General features: G+C 42.0%; 1 protein-coding gene across 1 annotated transcript in view; it reads left to right on the top strand.

Moving 5' to 3' along the window:
- The window catches only part of VSIG1 (V-set and immunoglobulin domain containing 1), a 21976-nt gene that overhangs the window by 3966 nt on the left and 12219 nt on the right, over positions 1 to 5791 (top strand). The gene's annotated exons all lie outside the window — the stretch shown is intronic.

Raw genomic sequence — 5791 nt, 5'->3', positions numbered from 1 at the left:
ATTTAAGGGTCAGAGAGGTCCTTGACTCAGCCCTATCGTTGCTATTAGGTGGCTCAGTAAGAGGAGCAGAGCCCAACAATAGGCTATGGGCACAAAGTGAGCAGTGAGAATTTTGGCAGGACTCTGGTAAAAGGCTGTCATAGCAGGAAATCTGCCACAGCAAACTTGCACTGGTATTTTGCAGCATCCCACGGGTGTCATTGTGACAGCAAAACAATGAGGGATCAAAGGCAAATACTCCCTGCCCTTCCTGAGACCCCAAAAGGCAGCAGAGCCAAACAGTATCTCCCTCCAGGAGGGTAATGAGATGCGGGGTAGGTTGGAGTATCAGCACAGAGGCAGCATTGGGACTGTGAAGGACACCAAGTACTAGACAGCTACATGCTGTCACCACTGCCAAAGCCTCCCATGTGGCTGTAAAGACCTTGCAGAGCAGCCTGGTCTGCCTGGAAGGAGTCAGGAATGGGATGTGTAACTTATACATACTCACACTATTGCCCAGACTTTAAGAACTGTCAATTAATCTCATTTTTTGGTGGGGAAATGCATCCATGAATCTCACTCCCAGCATAACATGGAGGGTATGAGTTCCCATCAGCTCAGTTCTGACAGGGGCTGAGCAATCAGCAACACCTTCCTTTATAAGAAGAAATGCTGATTAGAAATGCATCCTTGAAGATTACTATGATTTTTTTTCCATGCCCTGGTGTTGGGTCTGTGCCTGTTAGACAATCAGTCCCTTCTCTCCCAGTTTTTTTACCTGTTGCTAACATTTTTTTTTCTAAAAGTTCAATCCTCCTGCCTGATGTTACTCCTGAGAGTTGATGTAAAGAGATTTGACTCAGAAAAGTGTCACAGTCCACAATGATTATATTCTTGTCATGTTCACCAGTTTCCTAATGCTAGGAGTTTTGCCATTGCTGATAGAGTTATAGCTTTTATTTGGGTTATCAATTATAGCAGAATGTACAGTATGTAACCTATTTGGCACTGAACAGCAATAGCCAGTATGTAAGAAACAGCAATTTAAGGTAAGACAGAACTGCTCACCCTCCTGCTGTATATCATGGCCACAGATAAAGACTCTATCAGTTCTAAGGACAAACACTGCACCCATCCCAAATTCTGACTCTAGCTGAATGCCAGACCAACACCTTGCCTGACTAATTGTATGAAAAGTTGTTACTCATAATTTGCTTTTTTCAAGTCAAAACTATTTCATTACATTAAGAATTATTCATGAAAGTGTGGTAGCTGCAGCTTTCCAAAGTATGTTGGATATGGTGCAATATATTATAATTTTGATCCAGTGCGTTACATCATAGATTTCAATCACTTGTTCAGGTGGGAAGTACAGTGCTGAGACAGGATCAAGCCCATCCTCTCCAGATTTGGTTAGAGTCTCTCTGTTTTACTTCCATCAAATTTTCCATATTGCAAGACAATAAATGCAATACATTTTCTGTCACAAGCAGATGGGAGTTGCAAGCATTTTAGGGGAAGAATCAGACAGTTTCAAGAGATCCAGGAGGGGACAACCATTTGTAATCTGTGACCAACGATAAGAAAATACCCCCTAAGGATTATAATCATAAAATACTGTGGGTGGTTCAGAATATGCTCAACAAGAACTAACTGATGTGAGGCTACCAAATGTCAGGGAAGATTATGGATCAATCCCTTCAGCAGTCCCTGCCAGCCTCTGCAGCTGCCCAGCTTCTGAAGCTCCCGCGGCAGGCAATGGGAACGCCATGCCTGAAGGACTGTAAGAAACACTACTGGGAAAAATTGCATCTAGTTTTTTTTTTTCCCTATCTGAAATTAATTTCATGGTAAATTCACTTTCATGCTGCCATACACATGCATTTTTAATGGCTGATTTGCATTTTCATTCAATAAAGTCAGTTCAGTTTGGAAAGGCCACAGGTTAGTGACTAATGCCGTTCCCCTTGAAGAGGGAAGTAAAATTCCCTTTCCCTGCAGCACCAGTTCTCCCTGGCTCGGACACTCAGCCACCTCTGAGCCTGTGGATGTGCCGGGAGGGTGCGTGTGCGTGAAGAGCTGCAGGACTGGGGCACTACTCATTTTACAGTGCTTTTAGCATTTTAAATACATTCAGTCCTGTATTACTTGACCCTGTATCCTTTTACCACAACATGGGAATTCCTTACCATTTTGAACCTATTCACAATAAAATTAATCATGTTAATGCAAACACTGGGAAGAAAGGACTGTGACTGCTAATGGAAAAAAAAAGGCTTAAGAAGTTACACAACACAACTGAACATGAAATGGGATTTTCAGCCTCCCTCTAAACCCACAGCAATACGAGGTTCCTCTTTCTATTTCAGGCTGGTGACTTTTCTGGGTTCCAGAAAGGACTGAGTGCCTGAAAGCACGCATGTTTTTCTCCTACAAGTTTAAACAAAAAATAATCTCTGTTTCTACAAACCTGGCTTTGCCCTGCTTGCTTGGCACGTAGCTGAAGTTTCACATTTTGTTCCAAGCAGGAAATATATGCATGATGATGGAGGAGATTGCCAGCTTTGGCTTTTATTGTTTCGATTAAAGAATATGAAAATGCAAGTCAAAAATATATTTAATATGCTGGTAAGATGACAAAACCAACTGAATCAAAGAGTGGCACCACACCTTGCTGAATACCAGAACGGTAGCTTGTATTTTAAGTGAGATAAAATTATTTAATTTTATGAGATATTTAGATTCTTCTAAAATGTCAGTTATAAGCAAACAAACAAACAAACACTTCCTTACAAATAGCATATATTTCCCCCGAAAAAGTTTGTTGAAAATTCTGGCTCCATTCAAAATTTGCCATTTTTTTCAGCAACCGAATGGATAACATTTTCAAATTCCATTTTTTAAAGTTGAAAATTTCTACCAAATATTTTGAAGACAGAAGACTTACAATTTTTTCCAAAAAATTGTAGAAAATACATCTTCTTATCCCACTTGCTACAATTTTAAATATTCCTGACATATGAAATGCTAGATGTCTGGATGACTATTCACATGGGTAGTATAGTCACAATAATAAGATTAAGCAAAGGTGATGTTCTCCATAGCAAATATGGGAGGAACAGGAAATCTTGATTTTAATAAATAATATTTATTTACATAATTGAGAATATGGCCTGTTCTTTCTACAGTGGCAGCAAGTAATAGAGCAAACTGTAGAATGTTAGAATTAATTAAGGCAAATTTATGTCATTAAGATGCCTTTGGCTTGAAGCATTAAGGAACATGAGCTTTAAATTATTTGATTTGAGGACATAATGTATAATAAGCACAGAGGCCATAGGCATCCTTTTGAAAAAATCGCCAGTTCTGTTACAGATTTTGTAGCGTTTTGAGATCCATCAGCTCAGGTGCAGTCCTGTCTGGAGTGAAATCAGTAAGACGAGGATCAGGACTAGTGCCAGGATTAATTTAATGCCCCGGAGTATTCAGCAACAGATTTTACCTGGCTTCAAGGTGAGGCAGTGCTGTTCATCAGTTCGCAGACCTGATGCAGATCTGCCTGCCAGCACTGGCTTTGTGAAGCTGACTGGTGCCTTTTGCTGCTCGTGCTGGTGTTTTCATATCCTGTTCCACATTGCCCACCTTACACAACGCTGGTGCAGGTGCTCGGCAGTTAAAAGCCACGGCAGTTACCCCGGAGAGGATGAAACACCGCAAAGAGGCTGCTCACAGACACTATGATGAGGAGGGAGGCAGCAAACAGAGGAATGGCAGGTGTTCGCGGTGAGGTTTTGAAGACAGTGTAGCTGTATACAGTGTGTGAATACAGATCTTCTTACTAATTGGAGCCTAACTCTGCTCTTCTCCAGAAAAGTTTATCTAGTGGAAATAATTCCTCTCATTTGAACTAAATAATGTAAATAGCAACTAATAGAAAATAGGATGCCATAGGTATTTTTAACTTTTCCTCCTTGCCATTTACCCCTTAGCAACATGTCTTTTTAATGATAAATTTAATTTTTTAATAGTAACTTCCAGTCAAGGATCTTGAGAACTTTCCAATACTGAACTATCTCTATTTTACATACAAAGAAACTGAGGCAAACACTACTTATTCAGCTCGCCCAGGGTAACAGTATATCACAGCCTGGCCTAGTTCATAAGGCAAAGTGTCCGCTCCTGCTAAGATCCACACCTGTGCTTCATTTCATGCTCTGAGTCACTCAGCTGGCCTCGGTGTAAAGCACCTAAGTACATGTTTGAAGGACTGAAGCCTGCTGTTGACTCTGCACAGGCAAGGCTACAGCCTTGCAAAGCTAAATACAACTCCTGAACCTAACCAGGGCCACACCTTCAGCCTCCAGCCTGGGCCACCCACAGTTAAAGTAAGTGAAATTATCAGAGACACTATGTGGTTACCTGAGACATGGCCAGGGCAGAATCCTTGACTGAAATTTTAAATTCACTAGATGAGTAAAGGTCATGAATGACTGTTACTTGTAAGAGAAACAGAAGTATTAATAGACTTCTCATTAAAATAGTCTCTAAAAAAAGCAAGCTTAAAATATTTGCAACAGTGACTGCTTTGGTAAAACTACTGATGGGCAGTTGAGAAGGAGAGTGTTAGCAGCATGTAAACAGCAAGAGTATCTTCCATTTGTTTCATATATTGGCTTTCACCTTGCCAAAACCCCGTGTGTTTCTCATATCTGTACTACCAAGAAAGTATCACTTAGTGGATAGGGGCAAGGAGGGTTTCACTTACTGCAAACCATACAGAAGAGGAAGATGGCAGGGTTCCCTTACAATAAGCCTGGTCATGTCCTTACACCCAGCCCTGCAGGGCTGATGAGCCACTTTGCAAAATCTGCAGAGGAGTAGGCAGGCTTGTGTCACGTTGTTCAGGAGCAGGGGACAGGGTGGCAGAGACCAAGGAAGGAAAGAAATGCAAGAAGAGCGATCTGAGCACAAATGAGTCTGCTCCTTTCACCCTGAAACTCCTAATTCAGATTACCAGCAGTGCCAATGCCAGGACAACTCTGCTGCCCAGGCAAAGCAAGGCACAGGTATGGGAACTGGGCTACCAGCTCTGGTAGTGTGGGGTTTCCTTAAGAACTATTGAAAGAACAAGTTCCTCCCCATGAGTGGTTCCTGAGACCCCATCACATGCTGTCAACCACAGAGAACCAAGATCAGGTGCTGCAGAGGCTGCCAGTGCTGCAAGGGACAGTGGCCTGGGAGCAGGGCTGTCTGTTCCAGCCCACAGGCAAAGCACCTCCTGGAGCAGTACAGGAAAACTTCCTGCAAAGGGCCTCTCTGATACATGAGCATTTCTTTTTGCCTAGAGGTGATTTTTTTTAAATTTAGTTTTATCTAGACTGAGCAGGCATTTAGAAGAATAGATTCATGGAAAGCAAAGGCAACACCTCCAGTGCAGAGGATTGGAGATGCTGTTGTCATGTCACTGCAGTCAGAGTGACTCCTGCATGTCCATGGGATTGCTGTGGACTGCCTGTGGTTATCTCTGGCACTGAGGTGACAGTCTGCAGAGAGACAAGAAAATAAACTCATACTCTGAAGCAGACAAGAGTGAGAACAAAAAGGAAAGTGGAGACAAGTAGAAAAAGATCAGGTTGTAACTGGCGTGTTTGGAGCAAACATTAGACTTCAATCTTAGTTTGCCTAATTTTAGGTAAAACTTAGAAATAAGATTCTATTGCATCTCGCTGTTGACAAGGCTTGAGACATCTTCTGCAAAATCTGCTGAACACGAGGCACCCTGCCCTTGTGAACAGCACTGACGGTACTG

The sequence above is a fragment of the Antrostomus carolinensis genome, unplaced genomic scaffold (genome assembly GCF_000700745.2).
Source record: "Antrostomus carolinensis isolate BGI_N321 unplaced genomic scaffold, ASM70074v2 scaffold24038, whole genome shotgun sequence".
Classification (NCBI taxonomy): Eukaryota; Metazoa; Chordata; class Aves; order Caprimulgiformes; family Caprimulgidae; genus Antrostomus; species Antrostomus carolinensis.
The sequence above is the reverse complement of the archived record's forward strand: the minus strand, read 5'-3'. Positions and strand labels throughout refer to the sequence as shown.